Raw genomic sequence first — 8,877 nt, forward strand, 5'->3', positions numbered from 1 at the left:
CGATGATATGATCCATCAGGGGAAATGAGCAAAGCTGAAAACTACAATTCAATCACGTCTGAAAGGTTTGCACAAGGAACCACCTCAATAAAAGGTCTGAAAAGAGGAAACGAGATTTAACATTTTGCTGAAGTGTCCTTAGCAGCCTTCTCTCTTTCACAGCAGCAGAGTGAGATTCAAACCTCTAATAGATTCCACCTTCATTATCCTTGTAAATGTAAGTAAAGCACGCTGGGCTTTGTGACTGTCTGATCCGCTCATCACTTGCTCACCTTCGTCCTCCCACTACTGTGACTCATGATTTGCACCACACCAACATGAACCAAAATTCCATTTGTTCCAAGCTCGAGTTACAAAGGAAGGAGCTTTGCCTCTGTCCAAACTCAGAGGCAAGTAAATCAATACGTCATCCACACAGTGCAGGCCTATATTACATCTATGGAGAAGCAAAAGGTCAAATTATTGCACCAGAAGCAGTTTTCAAAGACCGGACATGAAGAAGGGTTGACCCTTGAAAAATAACTTTTACTGATCACTCAAAAGCAAAAGGTATTCATAAAACTTGTTGTGATTCACTTTTCATGATTTGTTGATGTGCATTTCAATTTCAGCAACTTCTCCAAATAACACCCATGCAAGCTCTTGAACACATGCAGAAAAAATACCAATCCTCCATCAATCTAAGAGATGTTTCCCGCCTACAGTTTCCTTGCTCTGCTCCAAGTCGGTCCGCAGCATTCCCCCTTGGTTCCGTTTGTTTTTATACAAAGAAAAATCCAATGTGCATATAAACTTGTTAACCATGAGCCAATAGACCTAAAAAGATGAAGGACATGAGAACGTTCACTGTTTTATGGGTCAAAAGTGTCTTAGGCAGGGGCATGAGAGTAAATACGGGCAGAAAGATTTGCCATATAATCTGATACACTGGTAGTTGGGTCACACCCAGGTCAGATCACATACTGGCTTTTGGCAAGTACCACAGTACAATTGCCATGTTAACATTTGCCCAGATGATCTGCACTGAGACAAAAAAACAGCCTCTGTGAAAAATAAACATCGCAGTTTGGGATACAAAAGAGAATTTTCACAGTCACACTGACAAACAAACTCACTTCAACAGATTTTTAATGACAAAAAAAAAACTGGGGATCGTGCATTTAATGGCTAGGGAAAAAGGCATTTGGGTGGAGTGGAGGAAGGGTAGACGATGGGACGACCTAAATCAAACACCTTTTGGGAAGGTTACATCCTGAGCAGAGACGAGGCTGCAGCCAGCAACAACACGGTGCTTCCTCTGTTTTTATTAATAATTGATGGTACCACACTAGCACTGTCGCCTCACAGCAAGAAGGTTCTGGGTTCGAGTCCCGGCTCGGGCACGGGGTCTTTCTGTGTGGAGTCTGCATGTTCTCCCTGTTCCTGCTGGGTTCTCTCTGGTACTCCAGCTTCCTCCACAGTCCAAAGACATCAAGAGGGGACCAGGTTAATCCAGACCCTAAATTGACCGTAGGCGTGGCTGGGAGAGCCAATGGTTGTCTGTCTCTATGTGTTGGTCCTGTGATGGACTGGTGACCTGTCCAGGGTGAACCCCGCCTCTCGCCTGAAAGCCACTGTGCAGGCAGTAGCACTCTGCTACCTGGCCGCAGCATGGAGGGACAACGGAGATGAGGCGGACACGAGTCTGAGGTGAATGCCCAAAATACACAGTGAAAAAATAGCACGTTCAGCAGATCCGCCACAGCGATTGTTCTGGAACATTGTTGAACGTAGGTCACCTGCATTTAGGTAGCGACCAGAGCCCAACATACACACAGAGATAAGTGTGGAAAACAGGGCAAAAACCTGTTTGTCATATGCAGTGAGATTGTGGCAACTATGAAGCACAAAGATGAAGACAAAAGCCCAACATGATTGAGCCATGCCATGAATAAATTGAGGTGAAACTTGTTCCTGTCACTAAAAGATTAAAGCTTTTGACACACAAGAATGAGGACAAACTCACAAATCTGATTTGTTTTGTTTGTTCTTTTCATTCAATTTTGTTCCCAAATCATTCAGCCCAGCATGAAAGTCGTGTAGTTCATCTCCAGCTTAAGACAGCACACATGTCGACCCCCAAAAAAGGCAAAGTAACACTGGTTTTTACTTGTAACTGTATTGCAGTATCTGAAATTGTGCCATCTTTCCTACGTCTTGTGTAATAATGTTATCATACCACTGAAACAATTTCTGCCTAACAACAGCTTTTCATCTTTCTTCTCATTTCATTCAAGCTCAGGTACCCTGGGAATAAAACTGTCGGCCTTCAATATTTGTGCGTCTGACAAACAATAAAATGAGTCAAATAAGCTTTTTCAGACATGTAGGGAAAAGCCCGTGATCATCGTCCAGCAGTCAATTCCTGGCTCCGGCTCAACTTTCCATCAGAGGCAACTACGGGAACGATTCATTTTACTGCTCCAATACTTTCAGCAGTGGCAGCAACCACACATACACACGCACAAGCACAAACACACGCACACTCACCAAAGTCATATAAGCGTTCCCGTTCTGTCAGTGCCTAACTCTCTTGCCCTCACTCTTTCGACACAGTAGGGTGTAAATGTAAATACACAGCAAACTCACACACATACACAAGGGGACACACATTCAGCACTGAGCCGCCTCCTGTCTTTCTGTATAATAAGATCTCCAGTGGAGTGAGCTGCTGTACTTTTTTCTTCATCCCACCCATCCTCTACAGAGCGATGAGTTGCCTCCACCAATCTCACAACCCAAACTGACATTCATTCCTCTCTGGGAGCAGTGCAGACCCCCTGCTGGTGGCAGATAATGCATACTCTTCATTCTTGGTGAAGGGACAGAATGAGAAAAGTCAGTGTACGGCATGTGAACATGTAGGCTCTATTTGAGAAGAGTGATTATGTATGACTTTTACAGTCACAGGCGTGTGTGTGTGTGCGTGTGTGTGTGTGTGTGTGTGTGTGTGTGTGTGTGTGTGTGTGTGTGTGTGTGTGTGTGCGCCCACCTGCCTGCACTGCACGTGAGCAAACAGCAGCGTTGGTCTGAGAGCAATCAGACCGTGACAGACTCTGCAGCAGCAGCAGCACCATCCAACAGGCCTCCACAGAGGAAAAACACTGCACCAGTAGACGTTCTCTCAAAATGACCGCCTGCCTCCCCTCCTCTTCCTCCTGTCACCCCTGGAGAAAGAGCAGACCCGTGCCTCAACACAGCTCAGGACGGGGTCAGCGTGTCCTGCTCTAACCTCAGAGTGGAGGACGTGGTGCTGCATCAGGGGGATGACGGGATGAAGCATGAAGGATGTTCAAATCTTTCCTGCTTATTATGAAATCCAGACGAACCTTCAGAGAATTCTCAGCCTTTCAGCATCAGCAATCATGTGTCTCCTTTGATGATTGATCACCATCAAAGGGCACAGAGGGAAGGTATAAAACATCATCCTTCACATCTATGTGAGGTTTAAAGCGAGCAGCACGTATGGGTGAAGAATTGCTCATCAGTCACTTGCCTTGAGTAGGTAATTGGAGATGATAGAGTTGAGATTCAGTTCCTTGCAAAGTCACTGTCGAGTCACAGGCTTTTCACTCCCCCTTCAAAAGAGTGACACCAGAGGAAAAAGTCCTCTGCTTGCTCCATTCTCCCTGAGCCTGGAAAGCAAGAGGAGTGGAGTACAGACAGGATCTGAGGCGATGTTAGATCCTGGAAGCTCCTTGTTCCCTTTCCTGTTTGAATCAATCGGGACGGGAATTTCTGCCATTGCATTACCTCTGTGTGCGCCAGGGCCCTGGGGAATGTTCATGTCTTGAGCACTAAGCATTTATTTCCTTGTTCTCCTAGAGGATCCCTGGGAGGCCACGATGTCTGATTCATTTCACTGCATTGTCAGCTAATGAATAGTACATCGTCCATCGACTGCCACACGTTCTGTCTGAAGAGAAAAGCCCCCATGGGTGCTCATCTAAGGGGGGTTCTCCTATTCTCATTAGGAGGGAATCAAAAAGAAATAGAAGCTCACTGATTGTTTCCATGTTCCCTGTGTTTGTTTCCACTGCGGGGGGGGGGGGGGGCATGTTTAGAGGCTAACATCTGCGAGGGTGATGGGGATTGATTGAGTCTTTAAAGAAAGACAGTTAACTGTGTCTGAGCAGTGTTAGTAGGAAATCTGTCCGGGTGAAACAGCACGAGGCAGTCAACAGGATTATGGAGAGAAGAGAACATTCAGGAGCTGAATTTAAATTTTCACGCACATCCTCCCACAGGCCCTCCCTGCAAGCCCCCTCCCTCCTGGCCCCCTATCCCAGCACACATCACCTTCCTCGACTGGCGGGCCATAATTCAAAGTTAAAGTCCGCTAGTAGGATTTAGTGTGTCACAACAGCAGCATCTCGGTTTCTCACTTCTATTCTTCAGTCACGGACTTAATGCGATGTGTCTTTTTCCAGGGTTTTCTTCCAACCCTCCTCCTTGTGCCTCCACTCATTTTCTAGTCTTCTGATTTCTCACGGCCTGTAGTACCTCTACCTAGAGCACCGTTAGGACAACAGGACTTGTCCCCACTCAGAAACTATGGAATCTTTGGAGGAGCTACTTTTGCCGTCGTCAGGGACCGGGCTCTAAATTTCATTCCAGGGACGTTATCTCAGGGGTGGTCAAGCTCTCTGAAGTTCTAGATTTCAGGGAAGGAAAATATTCTGCTCAACATTTCTGGTTGGTTCGATACTCACTGCATTCCATCACAACCACAAAACGCAGCTACTGACAGTGCTTATTCTTGCTATACTACAGATACAGCATGGAAAAGAACAACAAGGAAGCTTACAAGCCACTGACCAATGACGAGGTGCAGGCCTTAACGTGGAGATGATATCTGCTGGAATTAAAAGCAACAGACGTCGGTGGATGAATTTGCCTCATTTTTGTGGGTCTTTAGACAGCAGTTGAAACACATTTCTTCCCCCTCCTCCCCCAGCACATATTGGTCCCCATCTGGGCAAAAGCTCCAGCTTTCTGGAGTAAATGATTACTAACTGATATTCAAGGGGAGAGTGGGAGCGTTCTGTCGCTTGTCTTATTTTTTTTGTCAGACTCAAAAAAAAAAACATAAAAATAACAACAACTTGATGCCAAGGCTGCAATCAAACACACTGTTACACACATGAAGGATCATATGCACACACGCACACATCATAAAACACAAACAAATATCAAGTTGTGGCTTCCCGCACACTGAACTGATTGTACCCCAATGCAAGAGTGATGTATAAAACATGAGCTTTCCACATACATAAACATGTCTGGCACTGATCAGAGCCATTAGAGTCGCTTAAGGCCTATTGAGTGTGTGTGTGTGGGGGGGGGGGGGGGTCATTCATGTCTCACATTAGTTTTTTTTATGCAGAGGCTCAATAAGGGGCTGTAAGAGCACAGATTCTCCACTGGAGAATTGACTGAGCTGCAGAGAAGCATCGGGAGATCATACAGACAAACGGTACACACGCTTCTCTCGCCCTGACAAAATACCGCACTCGACAGGAGGCAATAATCGATATGACCTCAGAAAACAGGTCATAAATCCACGCAAATGTTTTCCCTGAGGGGCAATAGCTGTCTAGAAGTCCCGCACAAACACAAACATTATTGCACTTGTGGAAACACGTAAAAAGAGCACAAGCACCGTATCGACAGCTCTGGATAGGAAACCAAATACTTCTCATTGACTTATGGGTTTGCCTAATAAATGGACGCAATTCCGCTGGGCTTCTGTGACGGCTCGAAGCTGATCAACCTCATTAGCGACGCGCTGAACCACGTAGGAAAAAAAAGACGCGTACGGCGCAGAGGTAAAATGTTTGCCCCGGGCTTTCGGTGTTCGGCTTCTGTGACAGCCTGTCAGTGGCTGCTTTCCGCCGTCCTCCGATAACGGCTGCGTGCTGACAGGCAGAAGAAGTGCGCACACGCACCGCCGACTCTTCGGAATCGGCTCGCACGCGTAAAATATTGCGCCGGTCCAATTTATTCAAAAAGTGACAGCCCTTCCCTTCGCCTTATTGTCGGACGGAGACTATGAGAATCGATAAATGAATCGATGGCAGAATCAATCAGTGTGTACACCAAATGGTGAGGCGCGTCTACATTCTCTCACATGCGCCAGCGGACAGGTCCCCAGTCCCTCTGACCCCAGACCAGTTTGGACTATTCTTTTTAAAAAACTGTTGGATTAAAGCAGCTCAGCCGGTTTGCAACGGGTTTACTTTTGAAATCCAACGAAACCCTTGGGGATGTTACAAATACGCACGGGGGGGTGGGGGGTGGGCACGTCTGCGCGTCTACTTCCCCGAAATATTCCTATTACCAATAATGCAGTATATCAAGCGCCGTAATTTCAAATTATTAATATCCGCTGAAGGTGAAGCACTGATATCAAAGAGCAGCAGGCAGAGAGACGCAAATCCAAAATAACAGCGAGAGGAAACTGGGACCGAGCTTCAGTCTGAGCCGCCGTGAAAACAAAACACCAAAAACAAATCTGCATCAGACAAACGGGTGTCGTTTACCTCCGGATGCGGATCCCGGTGCGATTGTCTGAAGCGTCTCGGTGTCCGTCGCCCGCTCTGTCTGCCCGTCAGCCGGTCACAAACCTGAGTCCAAGAAGGACAAACGCTGTTATCCCCTCTCTCTCCTCTCTCTCTCTCTCTCTCTCTCTCTCTCTCTCTCTCTCTCTCCCCCGCTCTCTCTCCCTCTCTCTCCCCTCTCTCTCTCTCTCTCCCCCCGCTCTCTCTCTCTCTCCAATAACAATGTAACTCTTGAAAATCTCTCATTCCATTCATTTGACATCATCATCATCATCATCATCATCTTCCTCGTCATCACATCCAAACGTTACTCTATTTTCTATCCCTGCGCTTCCTGAGACTTCGTGTTCCATGTGGGTTGGATCCAATGATTCATGTTCCTTCTACATTCGCGCATGCTGCCAACAAACATTGTGACAGAAATTGTTTACTTTTCACTCATAATAATGGTATTCTGATAAGTTAATGCTAAGTTAAGAGTTAGTCATGCTTAGTTAACTGTTAGTCAAGAGGTAACAAATGTCTATGTATATAAACAATAATTTACTAAATACTCCAAGTTGACTTTACAAGTTACAGCAAACAAGTGACCCATTTCCCCACCTTCCAGCACAGATTAATAACTTTTACTTGATACTTAGTTAAAACTTAACAAATATTTCGAGCAATCGTTTACCGATCGTGTTCCAAGTTTACTTTTTCGGTCACAGCAAAGAGGGGATACATGTTCCCCTCGTCACAAAATAGATCGTTCCTATAATGAAGGAGACTTCAAACGACCACACATGAACTAACTTAACGTGATTAGCGTCTTTATCTTAAAGGGTGGAGGCAAGCTTCACAAAGGGGTTGTGAATTTGAACGAAATCATTTATTCATGTTACCGATGTTTCATGGATGAGTTATAAACCATTAATATTGCATCATCGCCAGTCTTACTGGAAAGAGAAAACACACGAGCGTTCGCTCACGGCTGCTGAGGAGGATGTGAAAATCACACGATGATAAAACCAACGCCCCAGGGACCCTAGTGATGTTTAATAACTGCAATGCTCCATTGTAACAAGGCCCCCTGTGTCTTTATTACAGGTGTCAAGGACCTGGTAACGGTCTGTTTTTGAGCCACGTTGGTTTCTAAGAACGTCATAAACCTGAGAGTGACTTTAGTGGTTATTAATACTGGAAATAAGCGGTGCATGTGCTGATTATTAATGCTCATCACTCAGTAATAAAGAATTACTAAATGATTTATTAAGCATCATTTGAGCCAATAAGAGCAGCGCGCGCGCGCGCGCGTGTGTGTGTGTGTGTGTGTGTGTGTGTGTGTGTGTGTGCGTGCGTGTTGTTCCTACGTGCTGTTGGTCTCGCCAGGTGCTCTCAGGCTGATCGTTGATTGGAGACTCTAAGGTGCCTGTGAGGTCGCTCGTCTGCATGCCAGCCCTGTGATTGACTGGTGACGTTTCCAGGGTGACAGGGTGAACCCTACCTCTCATCAGCTGGCTCCAGGACCATGTGACCTTGAGCGACGTAACGGCTGAATGAATAATCGAGCCAATGGTGACAACAGTGAGGGTTTATTAATGGTTAATTCATTATTCAGTAATACCTCATCAATAAGTTATAAAGCATTGATTAAAAAAATCCGATGGAAAGACTTAACAAGAGGGTAAATGGGTTTAGGGTATGCTCAGTAAGCAGTTACCAGTTACCAGCAGTTAAACAGCAGTTAACAGTGTAGTAATATTGTCTCATGGTGTTCATGTTGACTTTACAGGCGACAGCAAAGACGGATGGATGGGGTTAAGGACGTTGGTTAAGGACGTTTACTAAAAGGATCACAAAGCGCATTAATAAAGGGGTAATTATACTTCATTAATACTTACTCAGCACTGCTATACAATAAGCACTAACCAACAGTTATGAATCTACTGTAGTGTGACCAGAGCAACGCCAGAGTTGTAGAGCACATATATGAAGAATGTCTGAGTATAACAAGCAGCTACACACTGTCAAGGCGGCTGCCCCAAACTGTGTGTCTGTGTGTGTGTGTGTGCTCGCGTGCGTGTGTGTGTGTGTGTGTGTGTGTGTGCGTGCGTGCGTGTGTGTGTGTGTGTCATCCTGGCAAAATGTGGTCCAACAGATAGCTCCTGGAGCAGGAACCAGCACAGAAGCAGTCCTGAGTACTTTGGCAGGTTGTTATAAATCCGCCTGTGTGTGGACAGACCTTGTCGCTGCAATAACATCACAACCCAGATAGACATGCAAGATACAGTCCTGA

General features: G+C 45.8%; 1 protein-coding gene across 1 annotated transcript in view; it reads right to left on the reverse strand.

Moving 5' to 3' along the window:
* cdh24b (cadherin 24, type 2b) overlaps positions 1-8,551 on the reverse strand; it is a 188,260-nt gene extending 179,709 nt beyond the window's left edge. The window contains 4 exon segments of the mRNA XM_086202863.1: positions 3,032-3,674; positions 6,582-6,665; positions 7,952-8,133; positions 8,483-8,551. The gene's annotated coding sequence lies outside the window, so the exon portion shown is untranslated.
* Between the last annotated feature and the right edge of the window lie 326 nt (positions 8,552-8,877).

Source organism: Aulostomus chinensis, chromosome 5, assembly GCF_037954235.1.
Source record: "Aulostomus chinensis isolate RoL2024-O1b breed Wild chromosome 5, RoL_Achi_v1.0, whole genome shotgun sequence".
In the NCBI taxonomy this organism is placed as follows: Eukaryota; Metazoa; Chordata; class Actinopteri; order Syngnathiformes; family Aulostomidae; genus Aulostomus; species Aulostomus chinensis.